The sequence below is a fragment of the Corythoichthys intestinalis genome, chromosome 8 (genome assembly GCF_030265065.1).
Source record: "Corythoichthys intestinalis isolate RoL2023-P3 chromosome 8, ASM3026506v1, whole genome shotgun sequence".
NCBI classification, from domain to species: Eukaryota; Metazoa; Chordata; class Actinopteri; order Syngnathiformes; family Syngnathidae; genus Corythoichthys; species Corythoichthys intestinalis.
This window is the reverse complement of record NC_080402.1, coordinates 17,700,001-17,719,467: the sequence shown is the minus strand read 5'-3', so window position 1 is coordinate 17,719,467 and position 19,467 is coordinate 17,700,001. Positions and strand designations below refer to the sequence as shown.

Here is a 19,467-nt window from a genome sequence, read left to right as displayed (position 1 = left end):
ATTCCGGCTTCGTGTAACCTCTCGTGAACTTTTTTAAATAGTTCACTGTTCCTCGTTTTACGCCCGTCTAAGCGAGCAATTATATTAAATTCTTTTAAAGTTTGAATTAAATACAATCTTTCCGCCGGACTCCAATTAGGTGTTCTGTGCTTGGAAGCCATGTTGCAAGTGACATTACTTACGTCACAAAGTGACGTCACCACGTCAGAACGGAGCATGTGCAGAAAGAACGCAACCAGACACCATTCCGCTTCCCTGTTTACATGATATAATTTTACTTCTAATCGGTTTGGGAAAAGGAATATTCCACCCCTGTGAATCGGAATGAAATTCCATTCGGTTTGGGCCTGTTCATTCCGAATGAGGTGTTTATATGGAACACATTTATTCGGTTTGAATAAATATTCCGATTGTAATTGGAATATTTGGCTCCATGTAAACGTGGCAAGTGTTTCCATTTAAATTTTTTTACACTAGTTAATGCCAGCAGCATTTGACTTCATTGTTTGTGATTTATTATTGGTATTTACGTTATTTATTTATACGTTAATAAAGAATTTAGGTGTCCCAAAATGTTTTTTGTAAATTACCGGTAATAAGCTTGAACAAAAATTTCATTATTAAAGTCGTAAAAAAAAAATATATATATATTAGATTAGTCGACTAATCGTAAAAATAGTCGGCTGACTAATCGAGAGGAAATTAGTCGTTTGGGACTGCCCTAGTACCAGCCGTATTTAATAAGGATTTAATGTAGGTTTTCGGTCTATGGAATGTATTAGTTAAATTATAATGTATTCTTATGGGAAAATCCTGCTCAACATACGATCATTTCGACTTACAAATGAGGTTCTATATTAACTTCATATGTAGAGGTACCACTGTATTTGTTTTCCCTACGTTGATAATTAATGTGACACATTCCACTTTAATTTGGGTCCGCTGTTAGTTCTACCCTTGATGGGGAGGTATGTTGCCCTTTATTCTGTGAATGTCGATGGGGAGGGGAACATTTGCATTGCCAAACAGCCTTTCTTTTTGTGTACTTTATCAGCGCTATTTAGAGCTTCACGTAAGTCCTGGCTCCCATCATCAATTAGCCTCAACATGATGCAGCCCACCTGTTACACACAATTGGTCCTCCATTTCATTACATGCGTTTTTAACAAGTTGAGTTTTGTGTTTTCACTAGTGCTGGCACAAACCACGTATTGTGAAAACAAGTTCAAACGAACTACGACCGCCCAGTAACCCATCAGTATGTGATGCAATACTACCGTCTTTTGGATAACTGTAATCACTACATAATAATTCATTCACCTTCTCTACTGCTTATCGTTGAGAGGGTTCCAGTGTGCTGGAGCCTATCTCGGCTAACTATGGGTTACACCTTAAATTGGTCGCCAGCCAATCACAGTAACTACATCATAAGACAACCCCCCAAATCCTCCCCTCTCAAAAAAAAACAAAACAAAACAATACATATGGCGGAAAACACTCAGGTGACTTGAAGTTCCACTCTGAGACCCCCAGTTTGGCCAGATTTCAAAATAGTCCTATATGCATGTGTGATACATCATTGGAAAGCTAAAAATATCAATATTCTGGGGGAAGAAACATTTTGAACAGGAGGACATTTAAAAAAAAAAAAAAAAAAATTTAAACAGCAAAACCCTAACTGGAGGCGAGAGCACGCAAGAACGGAATTAAAGACCCCATGATTTTAATGAGATATTACCGTGTACTTACCTTGTTTCGATCCAAAAACTCCATGTAGCATGTATCATCAAGTGTCAAGACACCGATGTGAATGGCCACAGACGGATTTTTGGGGGATTTTATGGGTGAAACATGGTAATACAACAAGGGTCGTAATGCAGAAATCGCAGATATCAAGGACTGGTCGAGATGTTCTTTTTCATTTATTTACCCTTTTAAACAATTTTTTTTTCCCAAACTTTTTTTTCCATTTTTTCTTTGTTTGGATCGATTATTTGTCACCTAACATATTTGGGAAAATGTGACCGTAACAAAAAAATACAATTAATCGATAGTTACGAGGTAGATATATTTTTTTAATTGTGATGTAATTTGTTTATAAGTTTAAAATATGCGAGTGAATCATTTTTTAAAGTCGTTGTTTTTTTTTTTTTAAGCAAAATATTTGACATCAATTAATGATTCTAAGATGAAAATGGCAGACATTTTGATGAATAAATATAATTACTTCTTTTTATGGCTGGGTCGAAACAAAAGCGGTCGCGCGTCGTCTGAAAACGGGGGTTTCCAGGGTAAAAAGGACAAATTAAAAATAGTTCGGGGGCTTAATGCACCATGAATCTGCTGCATATAGACATATTGTTCTATCAAACACAACAGCTCTTTTGGCTTAAAATAAAGCAGTTTATTTTAAAGAGGAGTGCAAGAGCAGAAACTGCTTTTTCAGTCTTGTCTGTATTTTCCGCCATATACATCCCTAAAATAAACCTAACAGGTTTCATTCTAATTCGTCCACGAATAACGGAGGAGGAGGAGACTGGGTGGTCTAAAAACATGTTAAGTTACCCTTCAAAACAATATAATTGTAATTTATTAACATTTTCAATGTAATAACATGCGTCAGCAATGACATAACCAACAGCATCTGTGATAATAAAACTGTCTTTCGTTTGACTAATCTAGAAATAAAGTAATAGGAAATGATTGAAATATTCCCAGCACAGCCTGTGTCAAAAGAAATAAAATTCAGAGCAATGTTTTGTTTGAGAAGTCAGTGTTGTTGTTGAGTAATGGCCATTTTGACCATAAAGGTGTGTGGTTATATAAGCAGCCCTTTTGTGTACACACAGTGTAGCATCGCGTAACTTAGCATTTGAGAGCTTGTGAAAAGCAGTCATCATTGTGTTTATGAGCCGAAAGACCTTTGAACCTTTTGCTCCATGGTGAATGTAAAATTGTACACATAACAAACTGGCAGCATTTTCCGCATGCCTCCTATAACAGCCTGGCCTTGGAAAAATTAGAATCACTTCAGTGCATTATAAACAGAAATGTGAACTGCTTTAGATACGACGATAATAAGACATTTCATTTACTTTTGTGTTTGGGTCATTCGATTTGAAATCAACCAAGAGCAAAGAGATTTCCCTTTACCTCTCAGATTTTCTGAAAATGTTCTGGTATGATTTGGTTATGGAAGGAAAAGACTCAAACATTTTAAACTTCATAGGCTAGCAAATGATCAGCGAAATGGAGAAAGCCTCAAAATTTTCAATATATGTTGTATATTCTATTAGTTAGTAAAGACATTTCATTACTACTGCTCCTTCACCTCACAGTGCTGGCCAAAAGTATTGGCACCCCGGCAATTCCGTCAGATAATGCTCAATTTCTCCCAGAAAATGATTGTAATCACAAACGCTTTGGTAGTTACAGTGCCTTGCAAAAGTATTCGGCCCCCTTGAATCTTGCAACCTTTTGCCACATTTCAAGCTTCAAACATAAAGATGTGAAATTTAATTTTTTTGTCAAGAATCAACAACAAGTGGGACACAATCGTGAAGTGGACCAACATTTATTGGATAATTTAAACTTTTTTAACAAATAAAAAACTGAAAAGTGGGGCGTGCAATATTATTCGGCCCCTTTACTTTCAGTGCAGCAAACTCACTCCAGAAGTTCAGTGAGGATCTCTGAATGATCCAGTGTTGTCCTAAATGACCGATGATGATAAATAGAATCCACCTCTGTGTAATTAAGTCTCCGTATAAATGCACCTGCTCTGTGGTAGTCTCAGGGTTCTGTTTAAAGTGCAGAGAGCATTATGAAAACCAAGGAACACAGTTTAAATTATCCAATAAATTTTGTTCCACTTCACGATTGTGTCCCACTTGTTGTTGATTCTTGACAAAAAATTAAAATTTTATATCTTTATGTTTGAAGCCTGAAATGTGGCGAAAGGTTGCAAGATTCAAGGGGGCCGAATACTTTTGCAAGGCACTGTATATCTTCATTTATTTTGCTTGCAATGAAAAAACAAGAGAGAATGAAAAGAAAAGTAAATCATTATAATTTTACACAATACTCCAAAAATTAGCCGGACAAAAGTATTTGCACCCTCAGCTTAATACTTGGTAGCACAAACTTTAGACAAAATAACTGCGAACAACCGCTTCCGGTATCCATCAATGAGATTCTTACAATGCTCTGCTGGAATTTTAGACTGTTCTTCTTTGGCCATGTCTCTGAGATTTGAAGGGTGCCTTCTCCAAACTATCATTTTCAGATTTTTTCCACAAGTGTTCTATGGGTTTCAGGTTTGGACTCATTGCTGGCCACTTTAGAAGTCTCCAGTGCTTTCTCTCAAACCATTTTCTAGTGCTTTTTGAAGTGTGTTTTGGCGTCATTGTCCTGTTGTAAGACCCATGACCTCTGAGGGTGACCCAGTTTTCTCACACTAGGCCCTACATTATGCTGCAAAAATTGTTGGTTGTCTTCAGACTTCATCCAATGCCATGCACACGGTCAAGCAGTCCAGTGCCAGAGGTAGCAAAGCTACCCCAAAACATCAGGGAACCGCTGCCATGTTTGACTGGGGGACAAGTTTTCTTTTCTTTGAAGGTCTATTTTTTTCCTGTAAACTGTATGTTGATGCCTCAGACTCAGACTTTGGTCAAACTCTATTGAAACATTTCGTTAAGTTCGTAAATATACTGTTGCAATGGTCCAATCTGCTGAAAATGAATGCATGCGTAAGTTTTTCCATGTCTTGCTGAGTCAGAAGCCCATTAAGTCTGGTTATATTTTTAGGTGCTAATAAGCAGATTTAGTGACAGACTTTAGATGGCTATCAAATTTTAGGTCTGAGTCAATAATTACGCCGAGGTTTCTGACTTGATTTGTAGCTGTAAGTGACATTGTGCTAAGGTGCCTGCTTATCTTGGACCTTTCCTTTTTTGGCCCCCAAAAAAACTTTTGTCTTCTCCACATTTAACTGGAGAAAATTCTGGCACATCCATTTATTGATTTGATGAACGCATTTACTCAGGGAGACTAAGGGACTATAATCATGTGTGGACACAGAAATGTAGAGTTGTGTGTCATCTGCATAGGTGTGATAGGAGATGTCATACTGTTCCATAATCTGAGCTAAGGGAAGCATATAGATGTTAAACAAGAGTGGTCCAAGAATTGACCCTTGCGGGACTCCACACGTGAATTTGGTTCGTTCTGACTGATGGTTTCCGGTTGACAGAAAGAAATCCCTATCATGTAAATAGGATGTGAACCACTGAAGAATAGTGTCAGTAATCCCTACCCACTGTTCCAATCTGCTGAGTAGTATGTTATGATCAACCGTGTCGAATGCGGCGCTGAGATCCAATAGTAGCAGAACAGATGATTTGCCTGCATCGGTATTCCGAGGAATATCATTTAGGAATTTTAGGACAGGTTAGAAAAAGACAAGAAAATAAGTGAATAGATAAATAAATAAATAAATACATACAACACTATCGGCTTTTATTAAAATCAATAAACAACAATATGTAAAGCCGCCATAGTAGCATGAAGTTCCCATTACTGCACCTGTGATCGTGTTACTGCACATTGTTATCTACTGGCCGGCCAATATATCAGGCCAATATATGTAACTTTTGTTTTCCCCAAAATCAGCCATTATACAAATAAAAAGCCAATGTTATATCCACTGTTTGGGTGATGATCACTTGTTACTTGTGATTTTTCATGATCTAGTGGCCAAAAGAATGTAGTTGTAAAGGAACAAAAAGGTCAGGAAGTGGATGAGCTTCCTAGAAGCAAAAAAAAAAAAAAAAAGTTATCCTGTTGTTCAAGCATAGTCTGTAAATAAGCTCTTAGACGCAAATTTTTCTGTCATCAGTACGTGAGCTAATGCAGTTGGTGTTGTCTCCCTAGAACGTCATTATGTTAAGTAAATGCTAACAGCTCATTGCTACGCTAATGTGGACGATATTTGCTATTTATTTATTTATTTTGCTGTTCGCTACCATTGACTGCAAATGCTAATCGCAAACTGCTATGCTATGCTGTGCAATGTATTCCACAGTTAGCATTGGCTTCTTTGGATTTTTTGATGGCTAGTGTGTACAAGTCTGTTTTCATCTTGCAATTTTACAAGAAATACATGGACTAATAAAAAAAGAGTAAGAAAGAAGAAAAGCTTGAATGAGAATAAATTGTACGTTGAATATTGTCATTTTTCACTCCTCCTTACCCCTTCTGTGCTTGTTTTACTTAGTTGTGTACAGGTATATGTAAAGTTTAATAAATGTATGGAGAGTTATAATGGTGTAGTGTAAAGCGCTTTGAGCGCCTTGAAAGGTGGAAAAGCGCTATACAAGTTCTATTGGTTTATTTAATTTCTAATAAATACATTTATATAGTGAGTGGTTCAATTGCCTTTAATTATCAGCATGCTTAAAAAAGAAAAAGTACCGTATTGGCCCGAATATAAGACAGTGTTTTTTGCATTGAAATAATATTGAAAAAGAGGGGGTCGTCTTATATTCGCGGTCTAGACATTATACCCATTCACGACGCTAGATGGCGCTAGATATCATTGAAGCGATGTTCTGTCATGACAGACCTCTTCTACTCTCCCCATTCACGACGCTAGATGGCGCCAGATATCATTGAAGCGATGTTCTGTCATGACAGATCTCAGCTACTCTCAAGTTTAACCAGTTTGCATGATTTTATTGCAATGTTTTTCCTTATTCAGATTTGTTTCAAGACTACAGTTACATTTAGACTTCACTTTCATGGTTAAAGCAGTTATTGCAATTTTGTTGTTTTATCACAATAGATCGGTTTACTTACATTTCAAAAACCAGAAGCCATTCATTTACGAACGTGATTGCACTTTAGTTTACATATTAAAATGTTCAGGTATTAAGAATTTGATGAGGCAAAATAAAATGCTTTTTCTCTCAAATTTATTGTTATAATCATTTGTTTCAGATGTACTGTAATTATTTTCTGTATAAAAATTAATTTGGTGTTCAAAGTCTTTTTTCAAACTTGAGTCTTGAAAAAGAGGAGGTCGTCTTATAATCAGGGCCGTCTTATATCCGGGCCAATACGGTATATCAGCTTACAAAATTGGCTTTAGACATCGGCAGAATTTTTTTATTTTAAAAAATCTGCATCGGCCTTTGAAAATCCAATATCAGTCAACAACACCGATAGGTAATATTCAGAGGAAATTAAAAATGAGTCGCAATGATATGAAAAAGACTATTGTACATTAATTATAAGAAAATTGTTTTCATGTTATGTTTTTATTTGAGCCTCAACATAATTGGCTCATTCAACCATTATTGAAACAAGTAAAAGGAAAAGGGCTAAATGAATACAACAAATTTGAAAATCAGTCCTGTCCTCTTTGCTAATGTAGCTAAATTGGCTAGATTTTCAAATGGAAAGGGTTATGTGGACTGATTGCCTTACATTGCCCACTGGTGTTTTGGCCCATTTGTTGCCGTCTCGAGTGTAGCTGGGCGCCGCCATGTGCCAAATGCGACTTTTCCACAAGGCGTGCCAACAAGGCGCTATCAACGCTGCCCTGCCCATTCTCATTTCCTCATTCCTCGACTCAGTCCGCCAAAAGCGAGTGTTGTGGCATTGTTCTCCCAACCGGGTCAAGCGGGAGCTGCTTTTTTCTGGACTGTTGACATACAGTGAGCGGTAGGGCTACTGTAAGTGTATTACTTAGTGTTTCATCATCATGCTGTTTCCCTCCACTGCCTTCCCTGTGGTGGAATCTCACTTTTTATGGCAAGCTTCCGCAATCCCATTGGTGGATTCCAAGCACCAGTGGTGGAGCCAGGCAGGCAGTGTTAAGAGGCAGCATTAGCTACTAGTACACTTGATCCATAGTATGCCATTTCCTTGTTGTTAAGCTAAATGGAGAACCAGCGTAATAATCCAACACTGAAAATAGTTCCCAGCAAATCCTGTTGGACTATTCAAAGAAAATCATTATATCCATCAGAGCTGTGGATATAAATTTCACGCTTCCTGGTTGTAGTTATTTTCTGGTTTCCTGTCGATCCCATCAGCGTGGCAGACCTCCAAAAGTTGCTAGCGAAAGTTTTTTGCTGTTGAATTGTGCTATTGTTCATTTCATTAGCCAGATTGAACATTAGCTTTTGTTCCCATGTTACAGAGAAGGGGATGTTCAGGGGCCACGTTGGCTGCAGCAGCATGTTGTTAAGCAAATGAATAGAGCCCGGGGTATTAATACGCCACTAAATATAGTCCAAAGCAAATCCCATTTGAACATCAAAGAAACTTTTCTATTTATTGCTGTGGTGACCGATAGAGCTGCATTTACCTTAAGTGACAGGAAAGTTTTAGTTCTTTGTCACTACTGTTGGCCCACAAACAGATGATTACCACTTATGTCATCTTTTGAGCCCCATAATTTACCTTTGAACAAACCTAAGACAAAAAATATAACTTCTTTGCGATATGTATTATGTTTGACACGGATATGCAGGTAGATCATTTTGGGTTGGTCGTTTGTTGGGATGGGAATTGATTCGATTTTTACGATTGCAATTCCATTATCGATATTGCTTAACGATTCGATTCTTTATCGATTCTCTTATCGATTCTAATTTGGGGAAAAAGAAGAACAAACATTTTGATTGGCATCCAGTTTGTTTAATCAGAAGTCACAACCTTACAAACTCACAACGAGGTCAAAAGAGGCCCAAAGCCTCAATGTTAACTGTGGCAATAAGTGGCAAATGCACAAGAATGTGTAACATTTTACTGAAACGTTTTTCTAATAGAAATAAAAAATATTGGTATATATTGGCATTTACAGTGGGGAGAACAAGTATTTGATACACTGCCAATGGGAAAACCCATTGGCAGTGTATCAAATACTTGTTCTGCCCACTGTAGGTCGTTGTTCTGCCTTTGGCAATATGTGTTAAAGCAGGGGTCCCCAAACTTTTTCCTGTGAGGGCCACATAACTTTTCCCTTCTCTGTTGTAACAGAAAAAGTGTGACGATTGCAGGAGTGCCTAAATGTAAAAAATTGTTTTTCCAGAAGGCCACAATCAAATAACCCTTTCTGGTTTCTTCACGTAACAAAAGTAAATAAAATAAAAATGATAATATACAGTGCTGCTCGAAAGTTTGTGAACCCCACAGCGATGGTCAGATTTTTTGTAAAAAAAACTAAAATAACCTTATTAAATGTTAAGTTATACCCAAATCCACAATACTGACATTCCAAATAATGGACTGAAACAAAAGAAATAGTTATATTGTCATTCTTTATTTAACAAAAGTGGTTGATTTAAGAAAAACTCAGATATCATGTGTGCAAAAGTATGTGAACCCCTTCAGTTAATAGGATATTGCGCCTCCTTTTGCAGAGATTACCTCAACCAAACGGTTTCTGTAGTGACTAATCAGCCTCTCACATCTACTTTGGGGGATTTTTGCCCATTCTTCCTTGCAGAACGCAGTCAGTTGAGAGAGGTTTGATGGGCGTCTGGCATGAACTGCTCGCTTCAGGTCCCGCCACAGCATTTCAATGGGATTTAGGTCAGGACTTTGACTGGGCCAGTCCAGAACACGAATCTTCTTCTTTTTCAGCCATTCCTTGGTTGTATTGCTGGAATGCTTTGGATCATTATCATGTTGCATGATCCACCTTCTGCCAAGCTTTAACTTCAAAACAGATGGCGTCAGGTTATGTTCTAGGATTTGACAATATTCCTCAGAATTCATGATTCCCTGGACTATGTGGAGTTGTCCAGGTCCTGAGGATGAAAAGCAAGCCCAGATCTTGACATTCCCACCTCCATGCTTCACTGTTGGGAGAAGGTTCTTTTGGTGGTATGCAGTGTTGACTTTTCGCCAGACATGGCGGTTTTGGTTGTGACCAAACAGTTCAATTTTGCACCTACATCAGTTGATGAAAACTCTTTTTAATTTAGTCTCGACAACACAACTGTTAAAAAAACAAAAAAAAAACTACTGAATTGATTGATTAGGAAATCAGGTTGAAATAATAGAAAATTCCAAAATGTTGAGGGGGTTCACAAACTTTTGAGCAGCACTGTAGTATAGTATGGTATAATAATAATAAATAATAGTAACACTATTAGTTAACACTTTAACTCCTAAGCCTATTTTGGCCGAATTTGCATGCATTTGATGTTGCCTTTATATTTCAAAGAAAAAATTGTTTACAATGGCCAAGTTGGGTCCCTTTTTTCAGGACACCTTGAACTTCATGTCCAAACTGTTGTTTTCTTCACTGACCAATTTTAATCCATATTTTGGACCCGAAAAGACAAAAAAATCCGAAAATCTTTTTTCATAATTTGTCATATTGGCGTCCCACTGACAACCAAACATGCTCGACCAACCGTTTTGAAGCTTGATCATATCTATTCAACTTGTTAGGATAAACATTCAATAGGAAAAAAAATAAGATTGAATAGTTTTATGTTTGACAATCCAACACAAACAGCAGGTATGGTCATAGGCGTTTTTGGCCTTTATACATACTATGGTCAAAACAGGTTATATACAGTGCAGAATAGTGAGAAAAAAAATGATATATATCATCTAACACAAAAAGGGTTTGGAGGATATCTCTTTGTGAAGTTATGTGTTGTACCCATCACCTTATCAGAAGTATATACCTACATGCAATCAAGCTTCTCGAACATACATCTACATCAAAATTGAAAAGATTATAGTAAAGGAAAAAAATAGATAACATTGAAAAAAAGTATTTTAAAAATATTGACAAGTAGTTCAGTTCAATTCAAAATTTTCAGGCATGCAACCCAATAAAGTTTTTTTTTTTTTTTTTTGCACACTCAATAAAGCTTGAACAGGTCACGGAGCTGCGTCACACACAACGTCACACAGCCTACTCTTTCGTCGTTTGCGCGCTGCCGTCACTTCTATTCGCCAAGACGCCGACTCATGCAAAGAAAAAGACGACAAATACGGCACATCTTCCTCCTTGAGTTAATGAAATAATGCATTAGCTTGCGCTAAATGTAGTTTTATATTCATTCTGCACGTTTCAAAGTCGCTCGCTCAAACCAACCGGCCGTTGCTTGCGTCGCATGCCTCCCTTTCATTAGTTGGCGCCTCGTTTGGAAATGTATTAAAAATGATCACATTCGGTTCGTCCTTCTTGACATCAGAACGGCTCTTGGGATATGTAGTCTTTTGTGCTGCTTTCGGTTTTGGAAAAAGGACAAGAAATGATGGAAATATGGAGATAGATACATGGTCCATGCAGTGTTTGAATGCATATTGATGAGTGCAATAAAACTATAAAACTCAAATGACATTATCTCCCGTTTTTCATGGTCGATTGACTTCAAATAAAAACTGGTGTGGACATCAACTTCCGCACTTTCAAATGAGACCAACCAGCGGCACGTGGGTGACGTAATTACAGCGTGACGAAGCTTCAAAGACGATATGCGTAAACGCGTTGCTGCTGACACGTTCGGTGTTAAAGGGTTAAATAGATAATAACCAAATAACCCTCTCTGAGTTCTTCACAGAAAAAGGCCAGGAAGTAAATAACACTATTGAGAAAAAAAAATAAAAAAATAAAAATGCCCTCTGGTATTGTTCAGGGGGCCATATCCGGCCCGCGGGCCGTAGTTTGGGGACCTCTGTGTTAAAGTGTATTATTTACCATTATATTGAAATGCATCCCTTTTAGTTTTTATGGTGCTTTCACGCTCAAGTGGGGGCGCCCTTGCGCTTCCTCACGTAAAGAAGAGCGCGCTTACACACGAAGAAGAAGTGCCGCATCCAAGCGAGTGAGCGAGTTAGTGAAAGAGGGAATTACTGCTACGAGCCTACGTTCTTTGTTAATGTTTGTAAAATATCTACAAAGGCAACGCCTGTATGTATCATCTTTTGTGTTGTTGTTGTGTGTTTCCACTCGCGCTCGGACACTTAAATCCAGTTGTGTAGTGGTTTGAACGATGTGCTAATGCTAGCGAACGCATGCTAACAGTTTGTGTTATTAATGTATTAGCAGCTAATCATCGCTGATTTACGTTGATGCAAACCTGTTTGTTATTTGGGACGAAATTGATTTGTTTCATTTCTATTTTTAGTTTCACTCTTCAAGTGGTGGTTGAATAAAGTCAGCAAATTATACCAACGTCTTCTGTATCGTCATTTGGGAGTTTAGCTAGCTGTATAGCCAGGACTGAGCCTTAGCGTCTCGGTGAGGACATTGCAGTCGCATTCCCTCCCGATGCAGTTATCTCCACCTTGCAATGACTGCAAGTTGCTTTGTTGTAATTTTTTCTCGTGAAGTGAAGACACACTTTCGAGCGATTTGACGTTTTTGAACCAGCGTGCTGTCATTGTTATGTTTACGGCTGCAATGCTCGTGCTAAACCATCGTAACCTTTCATTTTCACCCTCTTTCCTGGTGAAGTGTAGCCAAACTTTGGAGCGAGTGGTTCTTGGCCCCGTGCTAGTTTGATGCGTCTGGACAACAAGACACGTCACGACACAATATGCGTCTTTAGAAATCGTTAAAGGGATCGTTAAGGCTTTTTCATTGTGATGTCGAGGCCTCGAAACACTAGGAACCGGTTCGGAATTGGAATTGGATTTCGATTCTCATCCCTAGTCGTTTGAAGAGTAGCTCACGATGCAATACAAGGGGTTACGATACGATTTGCGATACAAAGCTCACAATAGCGATGATATCACGATATGGCGGTGCAACAATTATCCATACATGGAGAGAGGTGGGTAGTAACACGTTACATTTACGCCGTTGAGTTTGAGTAATTTTTTGCGAAAAATGTACTTCTAAGAGTAGTTTTACGAAGCTATACTTTTTAATTGAGTAGATTTGTGAAGAAGAAACGCTACTCTTACTTTGCCAGCGACGCCAACAGTAGAATTACTAGTTTTACCAATGAAACGTGGCAACAACAGTCACACGACTCCATTATACCAATCAGACTCAAGCTTGCTGTTCCATGATCACGCCTGTTTGATCATGTGGCGTCTTCAAAGCACCGTAAAAAAAAAAAAAATTGATATAGAGCGCTGCCCTCAACATGAATCAAAAGTGCAGATTCTAACCTCTCTCCCGGTTCTTATTTGGCAACGACTGACCACGGAAAACTGGAGATATGATCCTTTTAATTTCAGAATAGGAACTATAAAGGAACTATTCAAACTAGTAACTATTTTCTCCACTAGAGGGCACACATGCTCTTTGGACAAATGATGCTTCAGTTCTGTAGATGTTTTTTTTCTCTCTCGCCAGGGTTTTTAAAAATTGTATTTCATTGGCTTAATGTGGTTATATATTAGGTTATAGTACTGTATAATAACGGTCCATACTTTGTGCTGAGAAAAAAATTACCATTGTTTATTTTTTTTCTTAATCAAACATTGTAAGCAGTTACTCACAATGTTACTCATTACTTGAGTATTTCTTTCACCACATACTTTTTTACATGTATTCGAGTACATTTTTTGGATGACAACTTTTACTTAAGTAATATTATTTTAAATTAATGCTACTCTTGAGTACAATTTTTGGCTACTCTACCCATCTCTGTGCATGGGTCAGGAAATCCTTATAGGTAATTCTACAAAACTAATGAACAAGATATTTTCGTTCTTCTGCTGTGAATTGGAATGAGTTTATCAATAGTAGACGTCCAATCCATCTGAACTGGGAGGGTGTTAGCGAATGAACATCCTTTCATTCACTGCCGTCCCTCTCACTTCAAACTGATTGGACATTTATGACCGTCAATTGCAGTTTTGGGGCATTTCACATCGTTTCCTCTTGATTTTTAGGTCACTTCCTTTTCCTTTTGGGGAATTTACTTGTCACTTCCTGTTGATTTTAGGGTATTTACAGGTCACTTCCAGTTGATTTTGGGTTACTGAATAGAAAGTGACTCAAGAATAAATAGGAAGTGACTTAAAATCAACAAGAAGTAACCTGTAAATGCCCTAAAATGCGGGGCATATATTATAGGCCAATATCAAATCAGACATTCCTGGGGAAAATTATCGGGATGGTTGTGTTCGAACAGATCCAGGTTTTTATGATGCAAATAAATCTTTTTAACTCATTTCAGTCTGGATTTCCGCAAGAACACAGCACTAAGACCATTCTTATCAAAGTCCTAAGTCAGTGGTCTCCAAACTATTCAACATAGGGTCGCAGTGTTTCACTCCAACAAAACAAAACCACACCTTTTCACCAATCTGGTGTTTTATAAGTGTAATCAGTTGATTGCAGTCAGGTGCTGCTTGATTTAGTACAAACCACATTGGTTAAAAGGTCTGTGCTTGATCGGTATGAACAAAATCCAGGACCCACAGCGGCCTTCGAGGACTGTTTTGGAGACCCCTGTCCTAAATGATATTCGTCAGAATACTGATGCAGAGAAATCAACTGTTCTGCTACTATTGGATCTCAGTGCCGCATTCGACAGGGTTGATCACAACATACTACTCAGCAGATTGGAACAGTGGGTCGGGCTCACTGACACTGTTCCTCAGTGGTTCACATCTTATTTACATCATAGGGATTTCTTTGTGTCAGTCGGAAACCATCAGTCAGAACGAACCAAATTCATGTGTGGAGTCCTTCAAGGGTCCATTCTTGGACCACTCTTATTTAACATCTATATGCTTCCCTTAGTTCAGATCATGGAACAGTATGACATCTCTTATCACACCTATGCAGATGACACACAACTCTACATTTCTGTGTCCACACATGATTATAGTCCCTTAGTCTCCCTGAGTAAATGCATTCATCAAATCAATGAATCGATTTATCAGAATTTTCTCCAGCTAAATGTAGAAAAGACAGAAATGATAATTTTTGGGCCAAAAAAGGAAAGGTCAATGATAAGCACGCACCTTAGCACAATGTCACTTACAGCTACAAATCAAGTCAGAAATCTTGGTGTAGTTATTGACTCAGACCTAAAATCACTAAATCTGCTTACTATCAGCTAAAAAAATAGAGCCAGAAAAGGGGCTTCTGACTCAACAAGACATGGAAAAACGTATACATACATTCATTTTCAGTAGATTGGTCTATTGCAACAGTATATTTACAGGTCTTGATAAAAAATCAGTCAGGAAGCTGCAGCTAGTGCAGAATGCTGCTGCCAGAGTCCTTACAAATACAAGGAAATTGGACCACATTACACCGATTTTGAAATCGTTACACTGGCTTCCAGCGAGTCAAAGGATAGACTATAAAATACCACTGCTCGTATACAAAACACTTAATGCCCTTGGACCAAAATACATGCTTGATTTGTTGGATCCCAATGAAACAACTAGACCCCTAAGGTCGTCTGGAACCGGTCTCCTGTATGTTCCAAGAACAAGAACCAAGCCGGGTGAGGCAGCATTTAGTTATCATGCGCCTCACCTCTGGAACAAATTACCTGAAGGGAACAAATTACCTGAAAGTCTGAAGTGTGCTAAAACTGTTAGTACCTTTAAATCAGGGCTAAAAACACTTTTGTTTATCACTGCATATCCATAACTGTCTACATATTTCAAACTTCAAGCTATTTGCTTTTTTTTTCATTTTCTGATTTATTTCCATTTCTGATTTCAATTTAATGTGATTTTCATGTATAATTTATATTCCATGTTTCGATTGCCTTTGTTTCAATTTTCTTTTGATTTAATGTGATTTTTATGACCTTTACGTGATGTAAAGCCTTTTGAATTGCCTTGTGTTGAAGTGTGCTATACAAATAAATTTGCCTTGGCTAAAATGAACAGGCAGAGACTTATAAATGCTCACAAAAGACTGGCTGTGAATGCCCTGGTTTCAGTATAATTGGTGGTGCAAGCAACCAGTTCAGTCAAAATGACTTGAATGTCTAGCGCCGTCAAGTGAGATAACGTAGACACTGTCCTAATGGAAGATTCGCATAGCAACCAAAGCTGGTTCTAGTGCTGCAACGATTAATCGATTGACTCGAGTATTTGATTAGAAAAAAAAAGATTTGAATTAAATTTTGCTGCTTCGAGTATTCGTTTAATTAAAGTGGTGTTGTAATGGTTTATTTAGAAAGTGTTTGCATTGAGTTTTATTGATTTGGCTGGATACGCTGTCCTCTAGTCTTCCTCATTTCACATGGCTGAAACCAGCTGCTCCATGTTAAGACCAACATAAGCATTTTGACAACATTTTGATAAATCAATGTTAACGATTGTCAGGTAGGTTTTTGGGTTCGTTTACTAGGCGGTGATTCCTTAGACAAGCAGAAAAACACGCAGTAATAGGAGGAATGTGCGTAGCGGTAATATGTAAACAGGAATGAGCTGACGGACAATATGGCGGCACCAGTCAGGGGGGTGGGGTTGTGACGTCACGTGATTGGGGTCTATATTAAACCAGACTTTCTCGTGGCCTTCAGGTGAGCTTGTGTTCATCTTCCTGTTTCTGTCTTCCTGTTGTTATTGTTTTTCAGCGGGACAGAAGGTTGCGTCATGTGAAGAAGCCTCAACCTTTTGACCGTCTCTGTGATTCTGAGGTAAGTGTTCAACTAAAACAACTCTAATCTGAAACCATCATAATCGTTACTGGTTTTCCACAACAATCAGCCTCCAAAGCCAGTGTCACTCAGCAACATGGATATACGGTTAGACTTGTTTAAAATTATTAGACCGACAAAAAATGGAGTCATGCTCAAAAATAAGCTTGAAATTGGCAGTTCTGATTTGAAGTGCACATTTTAGTTTCATTTAATACATTTTTCAGCCTTTGCTCAAATTTAAAACAAAAAACAAATTCAACTACAGCAGCCAAATATACTCAGCAACATTTTATTAAATTTGAAAAAGTAGCCTCTCTGTTTCCATAATAAACATTTCAATTATCCTGTAAAATGAATTCCTCACAGGACAATTTTTTTTTTAGCCAGTGTTAATACAGCTTCAAACCTCTGAAGTTTGTATGGCTAAGACAAGGTAGCATTATTTTTTTGAAAACCTCAAATTACATTAACACACAGTGCCTTTGTCACATACAGTTGTGGTCAAAAGTTTACATACACTTGTGAAGAACATAATGTCATGGCTCTCTTGAGTTTCCAGTTATTTCTACAACTCTGATTTTTCTTCGATAGAGTGATTGGAACAGATACTTCTTTGTCACAAAAATCATTCATGAAGTTTGGTTCTTTTATGACTTAATATGGGTTAACAGAAAAAGTGATCAAATCTGCTGGGTCAAAAATATACATACATGGATCTGAAAAAGCGAATCATTGACTTGAACAAGTCAGGAAAGTCACTTGGAGCCATTTCAAAACAGCTGCAGGTCCCAAGAGCAACAGTGCAAACAATTGTTTGCAAGTATAAAGTGCATGGCACTGTTTTGTCACTGCCACGATCAGGAAGAAAACGCAAGCTATCACCTGCTGCTGAGAGAAAATTGGTCAGGAGGGTGAAGATTCAACCGAGAATCACCAAAAAGCAGATCTGCCAAGAATTAGAAGCTGCTGGAGCACAGGTGTCAGTGTCCACAGTCAAGCGTGTTTTGCATCTCCATGGACTGGGAGGCTGCCGTGCGAGAAGGAAGCCCTTGCTCCAAAAGCGGCACCTTAAGGCTCGACTGAAGTTTGCTGCTGATCACATGGACAAAGATTAGACCTTCTGGAGGAAAGTTCTGTGGTCAGACGAAACAAAAATCGAGCTGTTTGGCCACAATGCCCAGCAATATGTCTGGAGTAGAAACGGTGAGGCCTTCAACCCCAAGTACACCATGCCTACCATCAAGCACGGTGGTGGTAGTATTATGCTGTGGGGCTGTTTTGCTACCAATGGAACTGGTGCTTTACAGAGAGTAAATGGGATAATGAAGAAGGAGGATTACCTTCAAGATAACCTAACGTCATCAGCCCGAAGATTGGGTCTTGGGCGCAGTTGGGTGTTCCAACAGGACAATGACCCCAAACACACATCAAAAGTGGTAATGGAATGGCTAAATCAGGCTAGAATTAAGGTTTTCGAATGGCCTTCCCAAAGTCCTGACTTAAACCCCATTGAGAACTTGTGGACAATGCTGAAGAAACAAATCCATGTCAGAAAGCCATCAAATTTAACTGAACTGCACCAATTCTGTCAAGAGGAGTGGTCAAAGATTCAACCAGAAGCTTGTGGATAGCTACCAAAAGCGCCTAATTGAAGTGAAAATGGCCAAGGGACATGTTACCAAATATTAGCGCTGCTGTATGTATATTTTTGACCCAGCAGATTTGATCACTTTTTTCTGTTCACCCATAATAAAGTCATAAAAGAACCAAACTTCATGAATGTTTTTTGTGAGTATCTGTTCCAATCACTCTATCAGAGAAAAATCAGAGTTGTAGAAATAACTGGAAACTCAAGAGAGCCATGACATTATGTTCTTCACAAGTGTATGTAAACTTTTGACCACAACTGTAAAATACATATGCTAATGTCAGTTATTTGCATTTTAGTGACCCATCATTTTACTTCCAGTTTAACTTGTGAGTAGGCTAATGTGTGTTGACTCAGGAAATATTTGATCATTTTACTCAGCTAATTCTGACAATTACTAATGGATGATTCTCATGAAGATTCAAACTTACGTTAATGGATGATTCTCATGAAGGTTCAAACTAAGGCTGCAGTTATCGATTATTTTGATGAATCTATCAGTTAGTTCGAATGATCGAGTAATCGGTTTAATTTTAGAAGACGTAAAACAAAGGCTTGCTAAGATTGCACTTTCAAAAGAGCATTAAATGCAAATACAAAATAAACTTCCCGAGTGTTTTTTCAAACTTTGCACACAGTTACTTTCATTTCACAAGAGCAATGAATGCATTTAAAAATAAATGTAAGTACTTGAGTTTTGCCTCAAAACGGTATAAAAACAATACATGAGGATCAAAGTACAACAAAAGAACAATTGGCTAACTTGCATAGCAAAAGTCCGCTACCTTAAATGCTATAAAATGCTAACGTGTTCTTAAAAAATCGTTCAAACACAATCCGACAGAAAAATGCAAAATATACCTCTAGACTAAAATTATGAATGCATAAACAATTATATTAGCTCAAACAAAAACTTGCAACCTTATGTTGGACTTAACAGGGAGCAGCTGGATCCAGCCATGTTAGATGAGTTATGTCATATTTACTGTTGCCACTAGCGAACTGTGCATCCACTCAAATGAATAAAACGTACACTTTCAAAACAAACCATTACAATGAAATAAACCTATTATAACCCACCACTACAAAGAAGGAAAGACAAAAGATGGCAGGTTGTCTGGTCTTTTTTTATATTGTTCGTCGATGTTATGTTACATTTACAAATGCCTACTTACCCACCATTCAGTGCTGGCCAAAAGTATTGGCATC

The 19,467-nt window shown here is 38.0% G+C and overlaps 1 protein-coding gene across 5 annotated transcripts in view; it reads left to right on the top strand.

The window, feature by feature from the left end:
• Positions 1 to 19,467, top strand: part of LOC130920076 (CREB3 regulatory factor-like) — a 75,857-nt gene that overhangs the window by 10,470 nt on the left and 45,920 nt on the right. For 3 of the 5 annotated variants that reach the window (XM_057842937.1, XM_057842941.1, XM_057842940.1), the window contains exon 2: positions 16,545 to 16,607. The gene's annotated coding sequence lies outside the window, so the exon portion shown is untranslated. Of the gene's footprint in view, positions 1 to 6,085; positions 7,737 to 16,544; positions 16,608 to 19,467 lie in introns of those variants that run through there. The other 2 variants (XM_057842939.1, XM_057842938.1) reach the window with 2 other exon arrangements.